Consider the following 18,265-nt stretch of genomic DNA (forward strand, 5'->3'; position numbering starts at 1 on the left):
GTCTTACCTCTCTGGGTTGATGCAGGGAAGGTTTTTTATTTGGGTTGTGTTGCTCCCTGAGCTTCAGCCTTTCCAGTCCCTGGCTGAGCTGTGTTGAGGAGTGTTGGCTCCTGGGTTTTCCAGTGCTCTCTCTGGTTCTATTTACCAGTGAGGGAAAGGAAATGCAGTCCTTGGGTCTGACCCAGAACTGAAGGTGCTTTTTTCTCCATGACAACAGTAAACCGTCACTAATCTTCAGTGTGCTTATTTGCATATCTAATTGTTACTGCAAATGCTGCTTTTACTCAGTGCAGCTTTAGAGCAGAATTGTTTCCATCTTTCCCTGGACTAGCCTGGTCCTATCACATTGGCCAAGTTTGCATGGATATGTGATCATCTTCTTCTAGCCTGAAGGCAGGCAGCAAAACTTCAAATTCTTAGCAGCCAGTGTTACATACTTACTGTCCAGCTAAGGACTCTGTCAGCTGATGGGATGGGGATGTGCTGGGTATCAGTTGTCTGTGTGAGTTGAGGAAGTTCTTGCCTTGATTCCCTGTCTTTAACTGAGGACAGTTACATTCTCTGAGGTGGGGATACCATAAGGATTAACTATTGACTAGCATGTCAGGAAGTGTTACTTGTGAGAGGAGTGTTACTACTTGAGCTTCCCCTTATGCCTCCTTTTCCTCAATATTGACAAGGTGTTTGCTTGTTACAGAATTTGTCCTTCCATTTTCAGTCGGTGTAATATCTCTCTCTTCCTCTCCTTTTGTCTGTTATTCTCCTTAGTCCCCACCTGCTCCAGGCTGAAGATTCCTAACCATCAGCCTTCTCAGCAAGGTCTTTCCTCCAGGGCTTCCCATGCCGGGGCACTGTATTCCAGGTCTGTCTCAGACATGGTTTTAGAAGCCTTTGGTTTTCATCCTTCTGGGAAGGGCACACATTTGATCATGTTGGGTGCTCTGTACAGGCAAACTCCTGTATCTGGGAACTTTGCTCAGGAGTCTGATGTTCCTGGTTTGGGATTGTCTGTCCCTTGATGCAGATGCTGTGGCTTGATCAGCTGCTCCCATCTGCAAACCCAGCTAGATGCTGTGGTGCCCTTGCTGTGTTTGCAGTGTTCATTACCAGTGATTTGGGCAGCGAGTTGCATACTGGAAGCATTTATTTTCAAACTCCACATCAGTGTTTTCTGAGTGAGGGGGATTGTTTCCTGTGTTCCCCAGCTCCTTTTTTTATTTGCTGTGTTGTTGAGTTTGTCAGTGTCTCCAGACTTAACTGTTGCAGATATAAAAGCCCTGATACTAATGGCTTTGTGGCTGACAGGTGCTCATTTTCCCTATTATTTGAGATTATTCCTTCTGAATCTCACTGTTATCTCTATTATTGACACACACTATAATTTTCAAAATTGTCCACTATTAGGTCTCTGACTCTGTTTTTTTCTCTTCTTGTCTGTGAACAGCAGTCTTCTTATGTTCAGTTAAATTTTGGTTTAACCCATTCAACAATTACACAGAGTTTGTTTTAAGCAGTAGCAAGAGAATATTAGTAAAACAAAATGCTCTCCTCCTTTCTGAATATGTGATTTAACTTGGACTCAGTATTGCAGAGCTGATGATGTTTTAGTATGTACCACTTTAATGTAGAAAACCTTCTAAAAATGTGTTTTAAAAAAATTAAAAGAATTTTTTAAGGTTTACTGCTTGAAAATATTTTGCTCCAGAACACTCCACTGGTTCTGCTAAGGAGCTGTTTGATTTGGTACCAAACATTTACTGTAATATTTAAATGATTCCTCTTCTGGCTTTGATTTGGGTTTTTTAATTTGAAAAGATTGCAGTGACATTTATATAAGGGACTTCGTTTGTTGTAAAAGATTAAAGTTAATTTATACTTATTATCTGTCATTAATCCTCACACTGAAAAAATTTATTTAATGGGTATGTGTTTCAGTTTATCTCTGCTCAGGATGAGTCATAGATTGCATTTAAACAAGAAACCAGGATTCTTCTCATCTGCTGCAGTATGTAACTAAAATGATATTTTTTAGTCCTTTAACATGCCTACCAAAAAACCTGATGTGTAAGCAACACTCTGCATTGTTTTCTGAAGGAAAACAAGATAAAGTGTGTGACTGAAAGATGAAGTTTACAAGTGTAATATTTTCTCAAAAAGGATAACAACTGAAATCCAGGTTAAAGGTAAATGTTGTGTGTTATACAGACAGTGGTGTTAGCTGTTGTCTGTGAACATTTTAGACACATGCCAGTGTTACGAGGATGTGGTCAGTGTGGGATTAGGGGGAGATCGCAGCTCTGAGGTGACATCCTGCTGCTCTGTGAAGTGGCAGTTCTGGTAGACCAATACAGCAGTGATGTCTGTCAGAAATGTTACATCTCCTGACAGAGCAAGAAGGAGTTTTGTAATGCTGTTGATCAGATTTAAAAAATAAAAATCAAAAAAACCCCAGCATTTTTTTGTAGATCATACATTGTTCTATTAGGTTTTGATGATGATTGCTTTGTAATGCAGCAGAAGGAAGGAAAACAAAGCTGAGTAATTGGGTAAAGAATGAGTTATGAGAGCATATTTTTCTTATGGTAACAATAATTCAGTTCAAACAAAAGATAGATCAAGGAGGTAAAGAGGACTCGGGATCACTGAAAATAGAATTTTCTGAAGATCTTGCAGAATTTGTGGCTTTGCAAAAGTACATAATTTAGAAAGAAAAAGGAAAAAGTCTAAAGGAGACAAACTTTAAACCAAGTTGCTTAAAGTTTGTTGCATGTAAAAGCACAGAGTGAAGCGGTGTAACATCCTTTCTCTCTGATATCTTTTGACATGATCAGAAGCAAAGAAGACAGACACATAGCAAGGATCAAGTACTGTGGTTTTTAGCCTGACTCTTACCAGAATTCCCCATCTTGTGGCTCCTCACCCATTCTTTCTTTGACGTGAGAGACTGTTTATTGCAGAGTGGTTTTCCAAGGCGGTTTCTCACCCAGAGCTGACTGTTGTGCTCAGTTGCCTATCTGAGGTAGTGGATAAGATAAAAAACCCCTACTGAAAGTTGAGGAGAGAACAGTGACCTGGGTCAGTTTGCACTGAAACATGGGGGCCTTCTGAGGCTCTGCAGCATTTGCACTGTTTCGTTCTGTTTCTTTAGAATAAGGGCTTTGAGTGTGTCTTAGGAAAAGCTTTTAAGGTAGAGCTTTTAAATAGTGTAGACAAGCTGTCTAGGCTGGGAAAGATAGAAGGAAGGGAAATGAAAGTATGGTGAATCCTTACTACTCTGAATAGACAAGGATGATTGTGCTTTTGTAGTGCTATATATGCTTGCCAAGGCAATCTGATCAGTGTTTGTCTTGAACCAGCTAATCAATGTGGTGTTGAGTTCTGTGCTATTTATCAGGAGAGCTGGAACAAGAAACAAATCCAGTAAATTTCATTTGTTCTCTGGAGTGAGCTTTGTTTTCATGCTAACTTCATGTAGCAAACGTTGACAGTACATATTGTTTTCCTCATTAATAAAACTTGGAACCTGTGATGTTCCTTGCAGCAGTCAAACCATATCCAGCACAGCTGAGCATGCATCTTTCTTTGACACATCCAAAGGTCAGAGCATGCACTGATCCAACTTGCTCCTTGTGGGAACTGTAGCTAAACTCTCCTGTCTCCAAGGCCAGTGTGGAACAAGAGCTGGAGGTAGTTAGCTGTCTTCAGCTCTGTTGTTTGGATGACAGATGCCTCTGTTTTCAGCTGGGACTAACAATTTTCAACAGAGCTGCAGCATGTTTCTCTGTTTTAGGAGATCTGGATAACTTATTACAGTGCTGTTGCTGTTTTTGCTTAACCTGGAGGGAGTGAAGCTGGTGGCTTTTGGAGTAAGGTTGTCAGAGAGCTGTTCTTTCTGGGTTTGTTCAGGCTCAGCCAGCATTATTTAGTGTCAATCTGCCTTTTGCTGTTTCTTGGCACTGCTCTGAGAACTCGCCAGTCACTGGTGTAACACTGGGGAAGGCTGACCAGCACACTTGCTCATGCAAAGTGCCTCCTTGGGCAGAAGCAGCATTTTGATTCAGTTGCACTGGAAGTCTGCAAAGGCTTTGTTTCACACTGGCTGGGTTGCTGAACATTCTGAACTCTGAGTACAGCTGCTGCAAAGGGACAGTTAGTCTCCATGCCAAGATTTGAAGGAAACAAAATTATCCACATTTCATTTCAAGTCCTTTAGTACTGCTCATATAGGAATTTCTAGTTTCAATATGATTTATTTTTTATTCAAAGTGATGCAGTGAAGAATGTATGCATGCCTGTCATCCTCTCTGCTCCCAGATCTCTGCACCTCCCTTAGGAATCCAATAGCTGTTGAAGAAAGAAGAGGAAAAAAATGAATACTACTATTTTGGATAGTAGTCTGTCACAAACTGTCACAAAGAAAAATGTTTTTATTTCAACAATGTTGCACAATAAAATCACTGTTATAAGCCATTTTTCAGAAACAGATATTTATCACAAAGCCCTTCTTAACTAAGATGTGTTTGGGGCACTTTCTGATATGTTTTTCTCCCATGGTGTAGAAAGAACTGTCAGCACAATCTGTTTGGCCTTGTCATAATGGTCTGATGCTGAGAATCCTTTCATCATCCTGCCTTCCAGAAGGGAGACCTGAGAGGAAACCCCCATCTTCTGAAGAAATATTCTCTGCAGTCAGGTCTCTGCACCAAATCAGAGGTCACCAGTCTGCTTTGGAGTGCATCATTGCCAGCTGTGGTTCCTGAATCTCTTCCCAAACTTGCATCCTCAGATTTCTACTTGGTTGCATTGCCATTGTTTTGTTTCAGGTTGAACCCTCTCCAGTTCTGTATATTTATGGCTGTCCTCAAAAAATTATAAAGACTGGGCAAATACCCTCTCTAATCAGTGAGCTTGGACCTCTGGTCTCAAGTAGGAAGTCAAGCATTCAGCTTTCCTGGCTCCATTTTCAGTCGTGTCATGGCTCTGTACTTACCATCTCTCTCCTAAATGCATCTCTGGAGACTTTGCAGGCTTGCTATTTTTTTTTGTCCAGGGTGCTTTTTGAGGTGCTGAGAGCCTGCAGTCCTGATGCAACAACTTTTCTTGTTCAAGTGACTAACATTGCTCATGGGCCTGAAAGCATAGCTAAAAGCCAGTTGGGAATTTCTGCTGTAGGAAAGATGAGGTAATAGGAACATAATTTTGAGACTGATCACCTGTTAATGACAAATTTCAGGACCTTGTACTCTTGGGGCAGAAGTTGGAGTTGTATGTGTTGATCTACATCTGGTACATGTAATGATGTAGCCCATGCAGGTTTGTAATAACCAAAGGAAGTGGGGTAGGAAATGAAGGAAACATGCTTTTGTTCTCTTTTCTGTGTGTGGCCCATTTTTACCAAAGTATGACAGCTTGGATAAACTCTAACCTTATACTGCAAGGGAACATGGGAAGAATGGGATGCCCCACGTGTCTCCTGGTGTGGCCTGTGCCAGGTGACACATGCACAGAGCTGGTGCCTGATGGAGAAAAGGAGCAGGGACAAGGTTGCATTGACCCAGTCCTTTGATCCACAGCTTTATTGAGCTACATCTCTGGCTGGTTGCTTGCGTTTTCTCTCATTCACACAAGTTTCCCCTCTTCCACCTTCCTTCAAAACTTTATGCTCACTGCTTGTGTCCCTCTCAATGTCCTTGTGTCCCTCAGTGTTGGCCAGGGCCAGGAGGTGCTGCTTGACACCTTCTCCCCTAAGGCAAGAGAAGAGGGACACAGAGTGTAGACAGGTTTGCTGCTTTGGAGGCAGCAGTATGGTCTAACTCCTAGTTTTGGATGCTGTGATAGTAAATGCAAGTGTGTGACAGGTGTTCACAACTTTGTCTGGGAAAGGAGGGAAGGGCTTCATCTTGCAATTGCTGTGGTTCTTGTCTGGCTGCAAATGGTGCTGATTACCCTGAGTAGTTTGCATAACTGTGGGCAAACAGACCTCACAGGTTTCCTCCCAAACAGTGCATGAGAAAACCATAAAACAATTAAATAAGCAATGTGGAACCAAGGGTCAGGAATTCTACTCACATGGAACAAGTGGATAACGTGGACAGGGCTATGTCAGGGGCATGGCAGAACATAGCAGTAGATGGTGTAACCTACCAGTGTCCCCTTCTGTCCTTGGGAGTTTGAATTTGTATGGAAATACAGATCATCTCTGCCTAGTGCTCTTTGTGGTTGTTCCTTACAGTGCCTGTGCAAAATTGGAGTATCCTGTTTTTCAGAGGTGAAACAGACTGTCTATTAGATGTAGGCTGAATCTCAGATAAAGACTTTGGATTTGTCTGAGTCTAAAGGAATGCAGAGGAATTCCTGCATGAGTCAGGTTTTCAGCCCAATGTTCCATTAAGAAGGCCTAGGGGCTGTCTTTTGAAGCTATACTTTATGGGTACACTGCTGCCTGAGCATCACTTCCCATTAGCCATGTAATAAGATTTTCTGTCCCTCTTGCCTGTTAATTATTTACCTTAGAGAGTACATTCATAAAGCAACATGACTTATTTAGGGGAAAAATGAAAAGCTCTTGCAAAGCATGGATGCCTTTTCTCTTTTCTCTCTTTTTTTTTTTTTTTTTTTTTTTTGCCTGGGAGTTCAGTGCTTATAAGGCTCAGGATGAAGAACAGATTGCTGTGAATGGTAGATTTTGCAAATGAGCATGTTCAGCTCACAAAAGGTGAGGCAGGAAAGGGGATGTAGCAGTTACAGAATGATCTTGTAACTGTCTGTACAAGGGTTTCTGCACACGAGGAGCTGAGGGAAAGGAGGATGGGTACAGAAAAGCTTATTCATGAAGCCACCAGTGGAAACAGGACATGAGTTTGAAATGCAGCATTACTTTTATAGAAGCAGACTCTGTGCATAGTATCAGTGGGTTCACACATGGCCCAGACTGATAGCAGCTCCTATGGTAAGGGTGTGGGTTTTATCATGGTAGGTAGTAAACAGCTGCACAAAATTTAGTCATGCTTGCAAAGTCAAGTGCAGGCTGCTATCTCTGAGTTGTCTGGTTGCTGAGCCAGGGTGGAATATCTAAAAGCATCTGAATCATTTAGAAGCACAGCTCTTAATGGCTCTCTGGTGAATGCTGCTCCTTCACTTGGGCAGTTGTTGCTCCTCTCTGGTTGTCTCCACAGCACTGTAGTTGTGCCGAGTCATTTGGGGAGCAGTGCCAAGGGTTCCTTACTGTCCAGGACAGTGAATAATGCAGAAACAAAAGGAGAACATTGATAGACACTGCTCTTCTTGTGTTTGTAATAAAAAGGACAAGGACCCTTCCACATGGGTGAGGGCTGGCAAAGCCATACAACCAGCAGGAGGGGTATATGGAAAGGTTGTTGATGCCAGACTTGATTTTGCTGCTTATTTGCATACGGGAAGATGTCCCTGTGAGCATCCCAGGAAAGAAAAGGAACAGAACAGGAAGGTTCAGCCCTGAGGAGCCCACTGTGACTGTCACTAGCCTTGAAGAGGAGCCTGGTCAGCCACGAGTGTTCCAGGACCCGACAACAGGAAGCCACCAGCATTTCCGTGTGCTGCTGCAGTGTAGGTAATCTCCTCTTTCTCTCAGAGCTGGATTGTGCAGGAGGGATTGCTTTGGCTCCCCCAGGAAGTTCTGGGCAGTGTGTCCTCCACATTTCCCTCTCAGGAGAGACTTTACAGTACTACATAAAGACAAAACCTGCTGAAGAGTTGGGTAATTCATTCCAATTCCACATGGTCAAGGCCCAGCCCTTAGATGGGAATTGTTGTGTTCCTTCTGGAAACTCAATGAAATTGTTCAAATGAGTCATTCTAAATGGAGGAGCAATGCAGCAGGTTGATTGTAGAAATCAGAGGCTAAAACAGAGGTTGCTTTGTATCTCCCATGTCTTTTATTTCCACCAATTTGGCCTTGTTCCCAGGGGTGGGTTGAGTTGTGGGTTGCCCAGTCAGGTTTTGCCCAGCTGTGTGGGAATCTTCCATAGAGCTTGGAAAATGCCATTCATGAGCTGCCCCCCGGTGATGCCAGGAGCTGGAGCGTGGGGCGAGTGCGCGCCTGTGCCCAGATGCACGGTTACGTGCAAGCACTCACAAAGAGCTTGCAGTTAAATGCACGTGCCCTTCTCTTTTTAACAGGGGAAGACAGCCCCAACTGTGTATACAGCTTGGTGTTTCCCTTTGATCTGTGTTTGTTTCCAGTGTTTCTCATAGAGTGGATCCTGGCGCTCCTCAGAGCTGTCTGCCCTTTTCCAAGTTTGCAGCTGTGTAACTGCAGAGCTTGCTGGGGTGCAGGCAGTTTGGGTGGGGGGTTCCTCTTCCCTGCAATCCCTCCTGTTTTTTGCTTTGCTCCTGGTCTTTCCTTGCCAACCTGCACTGCAGGGAGCTGTCTCATTCTGCTAATGGAAACAGTGCTTTGCAGATGCCTCAAGATCCTCCCTTTTGCTTTGCCTGCTTGCTCCTGTACACGTGGCATTAATGCCCTTTGCCAGCTGCAACTGCCACTCTGGAGCAGATCTTCTGCTCTCAAAGAGATTTCTGGAGACTCAGCATGCTGCCCCTGCAGCTGGCTCAGGCTCTGTATCTAAAGGAGAGCAAGAGACTGCGTTCTTCAGATTTCTGTGGTTTCTGAAGTTTTCTGAAGCTGTCAGGGATGGAGCTGAGAGGGGCCTACAGCACTCATTTGGTGCCCTCATCCCAAGGCAGGATAAGCTCCATCTAAAGCTTTTCTGGCAGGTACCAATCTAGCATGGCCTTAAAAGCATTTGACAGCAGGATTGCACAGGGAAACAGTGCAGCCTATTGCCCTCATTAACTGTGGTTACTGCTAGAAAGTTTTTTCTGATGTCTAAGAAGAAAATTATTTCAGCATTGTTCAAGGGAAGAAAAAAAGCTGTCCAAAGCTGAGTGCCTCTGTGAACGTGAAGTCTCAAATGCTGAATATAGCAGTCAACTTTCCTAGCAAGAATCACTCTGTTAGACCCTCAAAATATGCTGAGGAGTTCTGGCTGAGCTAGGCAAATGTGGGGAACAAATAAAATGGATCTTTTCTTTTTCCAATGTATGCATTTCCCACTTCACCTAACCCAAAGAGCAACTTTGATGTCAAAAAAAGTGGGAAACTGGATGGGAACACTTCATCTCCCGTGGATATTCTATGTAATATGACCCTCTTAGGAAATGTGCAGAGCCTATTCTCTGTGGTGTGACCTCTTTTAAACTTCTCTTGGCTTGGAAGAGCAGCTTACAGGCTTGGTATTCACTGGAAAAAGCACATATAGGGATACATTTCAGTGAGGTGATTGCAAAAGGAGAGGAGAAGCAAAATCTTATGTCTAGTGTCATATACTTCAGGAAAACATGTGAAGGCTCTCTGGAGTCATGAGTGTCTCTTGGAGTTTCTGTGAATTGTGTGTTGTGGTGATCTCTGCACAGAGCACACGTGGTGGGGAAAGAGCAGAATGGGAAGGGGTTTGTACTGTGTGTTGGGCACACTGGAAGTGTTCAGCAGCTGTCAGAGTGGAAGGCTGTGCTACACAAGCAGGGGACTCCTGTAAGCCCTCCAGGCTCCTCCCAGGTCAGTGCAGACAGCACTGGCTTGTGCTTTCCCTCAGCCATCCAGGAAAGGCAAATTGCACGAGATTCTTAAAGAATTTTTTATTTTTTCATTTCAACTGAGCTTTTTTTTTTAATTGTTCTGTTATTTAAAGTGAAAAATATTATTAATATTGCCAACTCTTGTAATCTTCCCTACAATTCTGGTGATGCTTGGGGCAACCCAGCGCCCAGAGTTAAGTGTTTCCTATCCCCCACACAAAACCAATAAGCCAATATAACCTTTGTATTTAAAAAACAGAAAGAAGAGGAAACATCCTATGTAGGTGTTTGTTTTTTAGAATAGTGTGATGTCTGAGCTACTGTGGTGTATATTTTTTTAATGGGGCCTAAACCATAATGGGATTAACAGTTGGACATCAGAACTAAAGGGTTTTAAGAAGTAAAAAGCTTTATAACTGTGTGATTGCAGTGTCAACAATACAGCCTTCGTCTTGTCTTCCTGATTATGACTAAACTCCTTTGAAATTCCATCTTGAGAGTTTCTTGGGACAGAGATAACAGAAGACCTCAGACAGATTTTTGTTGCATATATGGAGTAGTGAGGAATTACTGATCCATTTTGGGAAATGTGGCCATGTTGTACTCTGAGCCTCATTAACTACCAGAGGAAGTTGGATGAATTGGCTTCCAGAGAATCCCAGACTTCTGGCTCTTCCCACACCTTTGTCATTGCTGGGCTACATGAGCTCCTGAAAACCAGGAGTAGCTGTAGCTGTGCAGTACTGTATGAAGGAATCAGGATTAGCTCCATTTTGTGGATGAGTGGGGTGTGCTTCAGTTCTGCAGGATTTCCCTGGGGTCATGCAAGCTGTCTGGGGCCAGGTCTGATTGTCACTCCAAGGTCCTGCTGCTGCGTCGCCCTTTCCTGCTTGTGGAAATGTCATCTCCGGTTTGCTGCTTTGCCCTTCCTGAAAGTGCCTGCAAGCTCTGCCAGCTCCTGCCTAGCACAGCACTGGGAAAGTCAAAAAGTTCCTCCTTCTGGTTTGTAGTTTGGCTCTCATGCTGAGGAAACCCACCACAGGCTCTCTCCAGGTGAATTGTGTTTGGAGAAAATGACCTTTTTTGTTGTTTTTTAGCTATGATTTTTAACAGCAGTGTTTTTTGAAACCAACAGGGAGTCATTCCAGGATGGGATGCAACATAGAAAATAAAATATCTGATTGGTGAAACAGTAGTGAATCTTGCCTAAGTTCATGAGGCCCTGAGAGTGACAGAAGCACTACAGAAGAGCAAGGAAGGAGGGTGTGACTGTGATTATAAAGTGGTGCTGCTGCAGGTATTTCTGTAAGGTCATGTGGTTATTTTCTTAATACTGCTCTGATAGCAGAGCAAATGGAAACCAGTTTCCACCAAACCAGAGGAGTAGGTGTTCCAGCTCCTCTCTCTTTTTCTTGTCTTTTAAAATAATTTTTCTTTCCAAAACAAGCCATGAACCTTTCAGTGTCTGCTTTGTTCCAAGTGGGGTCCTAACCCTTTTCCTGCTGGGAAAATACAGGGTCAGCTAGCATAAGGCAGCTAATCCTCCTACAAATGTTAGTTTACTCAACTACAGCTGTTCTTGGTTTGGAGAATCAAATTTGTATCCATTTGTGGCATTGAAGACCCAGACAGGGGTCATAATGGTCCTCTTTAGCTGATCAAAAGTTCACTAGGTAGAGCATCCTGTGCGTAATATAATGATTTTTGAGCCCTATTGAAAGCACTAGAAGTTTTGTAGTTGAGCTGAAGCAAATGGAGCAATTTGCATGTCTTACAGATACATTTTTTTTTCTTGCTTCCAGCCCAGAGAAAGTTGTTTCCAAGCAGCCAGCTCCATGCTTTTTCCTTGTTTGAGGTTTGAGCCATCTTGCATCTCTTGGCCTTCACACACTCCTACAGGAGAGAAAGAAAATATAAGTAAGGTGCCCAGTTAAAGGGAAAGAGCAAGGCAGGGGGTTTGTGTTGTTCTTTCCCCCTGAGGTTCATATTGTTTTAATTTTCTAGACAATAAACTTGGCCCCTCTTTGGAAGAACTGTATTGAGAGAGTTTGTATTAGCACATCACACCACCTAAACAGAGGCAAGGTGTGTTTTCACACTCTCTGGTGCCTCCTTTCAAAAATTCTTTTTTATTCCTGGTACCTCTGTATGTGTGAGTTCAGGACATGGCTCACCTGCTGTCAGTGTGCTGGGAGCTATGCTCTGTTCAGGCTCCCTCCTGAGTAACAAGCATAGGTGACATGAGTTAAAACCATTTGTCACTTAATGTTAGCCAACTCATAGCCTCTTGAAATACACTATTGCTGGTTTTTCTGTGCAAAAATCCTTATATTCAGTACGAAAAGTACTGTTAGGATGTCTTAAGTTCTCCTTCCTACTGCTTTTTTTCCAAACATACATCAAAGAATGACCTTGGCTGGTAATTCATTTTCCCTGGGAAGTTTGAGGTTAAATTTAAAATAATTTTACAAGGTGAAATTACATGCACTTCTTCCCTTGTTCCAGATGTATGCCGTCTATACCTGAAAGGTACAGTAGATATTTGATGACTCCTTAAATATTTCTGACAGTGTGAAGAGATATTAGATGAAGAGCACATGCTTTCCTTCTGGCATAAAAGATTTTGTGTAAACAAGTATGTCAAATGGTCACATTCTTAAAATATACTTTCATTAGGAGTTTTCTTCCATGAGGTCAGCTTCAGAAAATAGATGCATGTGATTTAAAAAATCTTAGTGGCTATAACTTACCTGTGTTATTTTTTAAATTATGTTAATGACAAAAAGAACTTCTAGCACCAGATAAGAATTTATTCTTGATATTGACAAATTTCCTATTCATGATTTTAAAATCAGGAAATATGTTTTCCCAAATAACAAGTTAATAGAATCCTTTACTCTTTCAGTGATATACAAATGTCTGTCTTATGAAGCAGACCAGTCCCTGGCTACTCTCTGCTGCCTGCAGGGAAGCTCTCTGCTGCCTTGGGTTCTGCCAGGCTCAAGTGCAGGCATGGCTCTTCAAGGGTCCCTGCAGATCCTTTCTAATTCATCTGTTTTCTGGTGTGCACCATCTTTGATTTTTTCTGGAGAGGCAGGAAGGACCTGGTGGCAGTAGATCTGAGCTGGAGAACTTTCCCATTGCCTGGCAATTTTAGAGGCCATTAAGGATTATGGAGTGAGAGCATCTCTGCTTCTCAGTGTTTGACTGCAGAAGCCTTGCAGGAGCCCAAACACCTCTTCATTTCAAAGGCATTGTGCTTAGCCAGGAAACCTCTGAACAGAATAATCAAGAATAGCTGGAGAGTTTGGGAAATCTTGGCTATCTTTGCTGGTGACCTAATTCTAGCAGTAAAGCTGAAAATCCATAGATTGCAGCAAAGCAGGTTAGTGCCTCCTCTGCAAGGAGGCAGGTTCCTGATGAATGGCACAGCTGCTTTGCAGGCATGGTGGCAGCGTGCAGGAGGACTCTGCACTGACTTGGCTTTGAGCACACTGTGTATCCCTAGAAGGATAATTACAGTGGTATTAGTGAGAACCAGGGCACAGGACACCGCTGGCTATTTAAAGAGCAGGTCTATTTTTAACCACCTTTTAACAAAGATGGAGTTTTTATTAGACTGGGCTTTATAATTAACCAGCCTGGGTTGTCTGTTGATGTTTACAGCTTTCTTTGCATGTTCCCTGATAGTCAAATGCAGGATTGTCACCATATCTTATGGCCAGGGTAGGAAATTGCAATACCTGCATGTTTAGCAGCACATTGAAAAGTTGGTGGCAAATGATCTTTACCTACATGTGCCCATACAGGCAGCACCTGGGCTGTGTTCTCAAGTCAGAAGGAGAACATGATGTAAAGCATTTGTGGCCTGTGGTGACTGTTGGGTTTAGAATGTTGTGAGCACAGCTCAGCCTAAAAGGGGTTTAGCTGGTAACATTGTCTTCTGTGCTACACTAAAATATAATATAATTATATTCACCAGAGATTAAAATACTCTCTGACAATGTCCAATATTGATAATAGGAGATCTTCAATATATAAATTCTGGGGAAAATCTGCTCCAGAGCATCTGTTGCTATTTGACATCTCTTAAAAAGTATCCAAATTTCTTGCAAGGAATGACAAAGAGGAGCTGGGAGGAGAAAGTGATGGACGAGCGCTGAGGTCAGTGTGAGATCTGTATGAAAATGAAGGGGTGAGAGAAAATGCCAGGCATTGACTGATTCCATTCCTTTGCTGGGCAGATGGCCACTTATGCTGCTCTCATCACCTTCTCATTGTGAAGCCCAGGTTATTGCATTTGATCTTTTTCTACTGAGTTGAAGCAGCCCTGTCTCATCAGTGCCTCTGAAGATCAAAGGGGTTATGAAAGGATGAGCAGTCGTGTTACCGAGCAACTGTGAGTTCATTCTGGAGGAGGAACCTTCCAAAATGGCATAATTTTTATTACTGTGAGCATCAGCATTCAAAAGTTTTTGACATTGCCTTTTCTAGTTTTGGAAGTCATGAGATTATAGGTAGCCTCTCTTTTTTAGAAATTGTTTTATACATTTAAATAAAGCTTCTGTCTTCTAGCCCTATAGTTCAAAGCAGGAAACCTCAAGATGTGCAACAAATAGGACCCAAAGGCCCAAAGTTATGCTGTGAATAAAATTAGTCCTGGATATATCACTTCAGCTTCAGAATCATAGTGTTGCTTTAGTATAATTATTTGGGATCTGCTTGATTTAGGAATTTGCCTTCAAAATCATAACATAATTAGGAGAGGCCTCTTAACAATATTCAGTTTTATACCCAGAAGGATCCCAGGAAATGCAGAGATTTTGACAGCTGTGTGATGCAGAGGGAGGTGGAGGAGCATGTCTTTCTCCAGGCTGCAGTAGTAGGCTAGAAAGATCCATGTTGGAATGGGCCAGTGGTGGCAAGACATCACTTGGCACAAGGTTTGTTGGTCTTGCAGCTTCTGTTTGCCAAGAACCTGAAACTCTTCCAAAGTTGACATCAGTGATGAGTGTTCCCATCTCGAAGTAATTTCTGTGTAAGGTGGCCACACACTCCCACTGCAGTGCAAGGCCACCCAGGGCTCAGGGACAGTCAGGGTTTGTAAAGCATGGACACTTTCAAAGTGTACAGTGGAGAGTGTGGGTGGTACATTTTCAGGTAAAACCTTGCTTTGTGCTTACCTTAAGGCTTGCAGCTTCTGTTGCAGATGGGGAGGAGGGTTTCTGTGCCCCAAAATCAGCCATTTTTCCTGAGTATTTCAGTTGCTTGGTAAGATGCTCCCTTTCCCGGGGTACCTGGTTTTGGTTTTGTCTCTGAGGTGGCCTTTGGACAGAGCTCTGCAGTTGTGGAGTACATCAGGACATTGCTGTTTGTATTTTGTTTCCACTTATGGCCTTGAATCACAACTCTGCTTTCTTATGCACTGTGCCACCCCTTATTTGCCTGGTGCATGGCTTGTGACCAGGCAGAGGCACGCTGATTTGTATGACTTGGAAAAACTGCATTGCTTTGGGGTTGGATTTTTAAATTATTTCTATTATAGTTTTACCATTTTTAGGTCACAGATCTCATCATTTGCAGTTTGTTTTTCCTTTGGCCTTGATTTGAGAACACAGTTGGGTGCACGTTCATCTCTAACTTTTGCAGACAGACCTGACATGGTTAAGATAAGGTTGAAAATGTTGCTTGTAGAACTTTTTTGTTCCTTTAAATTCCTATTTATAGTATGTTGTCAAGTCTTTTTATTGTTGGGATTAAATTTTCATTTCTTTATTTTAAATGGTAGAACTTTACATCTAAAAATTTAAAAATACGAAGGATTTTTTTCAGTTAATTTTTATGGCAGATGTTTTTGGTAGATCTTTACATCTAAAAATTTAAAAATACGAAGGATTTTTTTCAGTTAATTTTCATGGCAGATGTTATTAGCTTTTGGAATACAAATACTCATACGTGCCAGGGAGCCATCGGTAGAAATTGACTGGAAACAGGGTCAGATGAGCAAGTGTCCTCTTCCAGCTGGGAGCACAGGCACGAAAACAATCGTGAGGAGAGACCCGATTTAAAATCCGAAAGCAGGGCTTGTTGCGAGCGCTTTCAGAGCTCAGGTGGAGAACATGAACTTTCAGCGGTGCATTTGTGAGTCAGATTTCCTGCTGAAGGCCGTGGTGCCCTGTGCGCTCAGGCTGAGCGGGGCCGCGCTCTCACCGCAGCGCTGCTGCCCGGCCCGAGGGCTCGCAGCATTGCATAACGCGCTGCAGCACCGACCGGCACACAGCGGGCTCTGCCTCCTCCAGCCCGCAGCCACTGCCTGCAAAAACCTCTGGAGATAAGTGTGGGTAAAGCACCGGCACACAGCGGGCTCTGCCCGCTCTGCCTCCTCCAGCCCGCAGCCACTGCCTGCAAAAACCTCTAGCGACAAGCGTGGGTAAAGCACGGATACCTCGCTGAGAGGGCTGGCCTGGGGGTCAGGGACAAGAGTAAGGAAAAAGCATCACGTCCTACGATGGCTGCTGGAGATAAGCAGCCTCTGACCTGTGAACTGCTTTTAGAAGCATATTTTCCCTGCCCTGTGGTTTTTGCATGTGTTTCTCATTACTTTTATCTCAAAATCATTCCTGTACATTGAATTATTGATGTGGGGTCACATGTGTTTCTCCAAGAATTGCTTTCTTTAACCAGTGATCACTCCTGAATTTTTTTAGACAATCTGTTAGGCTCTGAAATCCAAACAAAGTTGGTGGTTTCTAATTTCAGGGTTAAATTAGATTCGACTTTGAAAAGGCTTTGAGGGAAGAGGAGACATATGATAATGTCCTTCTCCATGTTAGGATCCTCCTTCTTCTGGTTCTTTTGGTGCTTCTTTTGGTTTGCTTCAATTTTTTTTAATATCTCACAAAGATCAAGTGTCTGATTTAGCCTCAGTGGAACTTGAGCATATTCCTAATGTTGAGCACATGCTTAAATCCACTGTTGAATTCAAGCCCTATAGACCTGGAGGCATAAGTACAAAAATATCTGGGAAATGCTTTTCTTTTCCCTCAGATACTCCCTTCTTTCAACATACAAAATTAAGAATTCAGCATTTTGAACTGCTTCTGGAGGCGAGTTGGTCATTTCCTGCTGGGAGGGAGGCTTGATCTTTTAAAGATGGGAAGAGAGTTTGTGTGTGTGTGTCTGTGTGTGTGTTTTGCAGATGTTCAGGCCTTGATTCAGCAAAGTCTCTCAGCAGTGTCTGACGGGGGGATAGTGCTGAGTCTGGTAAACCTGCTGCTCCAGAGCCGAGTGTGCGTGCGTTTGCCTGAGTCCTCAGCAGAGAAAGTTTCTTTTCTCAGTTTCCATTGCTTCTGCTCCTGGTGGAAGTTGGCAAGGACCCCTGCACAAATCCCAAACCACTTCTGGCAAAGAAGCTGCTGTCTCTCTGGCAGTGTTAACATTCAGGGATGGCCCATGTCTGCAGCTTTTCTGCAGCATGGACCAGAGGAGGATGGAGCAGGCAGTGGGGTCACCCCTTGTCAGGGGCTGCACAGGGGCTTGGCTGAGCCCACCAGGGCTCAGGAAGGGAAACTGCCAGTGGTCTTACAGCCCTGGGCTGGCCCTTGTAGGGATCCTGTTGGGCATTGTTAGGGGGTTAGGTTTCCAGCCCCTGTGTAGCCACTTTGTGACCAGCAGACACAGAGCTTGGAGCTGCCAGCACAGGTCCTCAGCTCTCTGGGGACTTCCCAGCAAGGAGGAAGCTAGTGGCTTTGTGCCCAGCTTGCTATGGTGCAGAGTGTTGTGCTAGGTTGATTCCTACCCAAACTCCTCAAAAATGTATTCAGAGGTGTGGGGGAAGGAAACAGAGACTTTTTTTTTTCACCCACACCTTTTTCTGCAGTGCAGTTTTGATTCAGGCAAAAGAGAGCCCAGTTCCTGCAGTGGGATTTGCATGTGTGTTGTACACTGAGACAGCTGAAGCTGTGAGCAAAAAGCACGCATAAATAAAGGCTTCCTCCCTGTGCTTTATATAATCAGAGTGGGTGATGTCATTGGGAGCTGGAGAGGAGAGCAGGCTGTGAAATTACAGCCCTCTGCAGCCAGACAGAGCCAAGTGCAAGGGGGGGCTGCACAGAGCAAGAGCCAGGCTCCCCTCTGATGCAGGCTCAGGACAGAGGACCTTGGAGGAGAGCTGGGGGTAGAAGTAGGTAATCCTAATACAGTCAGATAATCCAAATACAGTCAGAAGCTCTTGCACAGGCACAAAGGGAAAGCAGGGAGAACAGCAGGTGCCCAGTGAGCAGCACTGGGGCTGCCATTTCAAGGGCCAGCCCTCCCTTCTTCCATATGCAGCCTTTTACAGCTTATGGATCTGCTGTGGGGCTGCTGGACTTTTTCATCCTTTTTCTGCTTCAGTCTCCTGGCCCATTGCAGCTCCTGGCAGAGAAGAGAGGGCATCCTTGCCCTGCTTGCCCTCCACATCCCAGAGGAACTTGCTTCCAGTCTCTTCCTGGCCCCACACAGAGGAGGAAGCACAAGCAGCATAGGGGCTCTGTCTTAGCCAGAGTGAAACAAGATAAAGGATGATCCTCAGCTCTTTGGGACAGGGCTTGTGTTTGGCTCTGGGTTTCTGAAACCTCTCAGGTGTTTTACTCCTTTTTGGCCATCCTGA

The 18,265-nt window shown here is 43.7% G+C and overlaps 1 protein-coding gene across 2 annotated transcripts in view; it reads left to right on the forward strand.

Annotated features, from left to right (window-relative positions):
- MXI1 (MAX interactor 1, dimerization protein) overlaps positions 1-18,265 on the forward strand; it is a 54,865-nt gene that overhangs the window by 28,101 nt on the left and 8,499 nt on the right. The gene's annotated exons all lie outside the window — the stretch shown is intronic.

Source organism: Ammospiza caudacuta, chromosome 9 (assembly GCF_027887145.1).
Source record: "Ammospiza caudacuta isolate bAmmCau1 chromosome 9, bAmmCau1.pri, whole genome shotgun sequence".
Taxonomy (NCBI): domain Eukaryota; kingdom Metazoa; phylum Chordata; class Aves; order Passeriformes; family Passerellidae; genus Ammospiza; species Ammospiza caudacuta.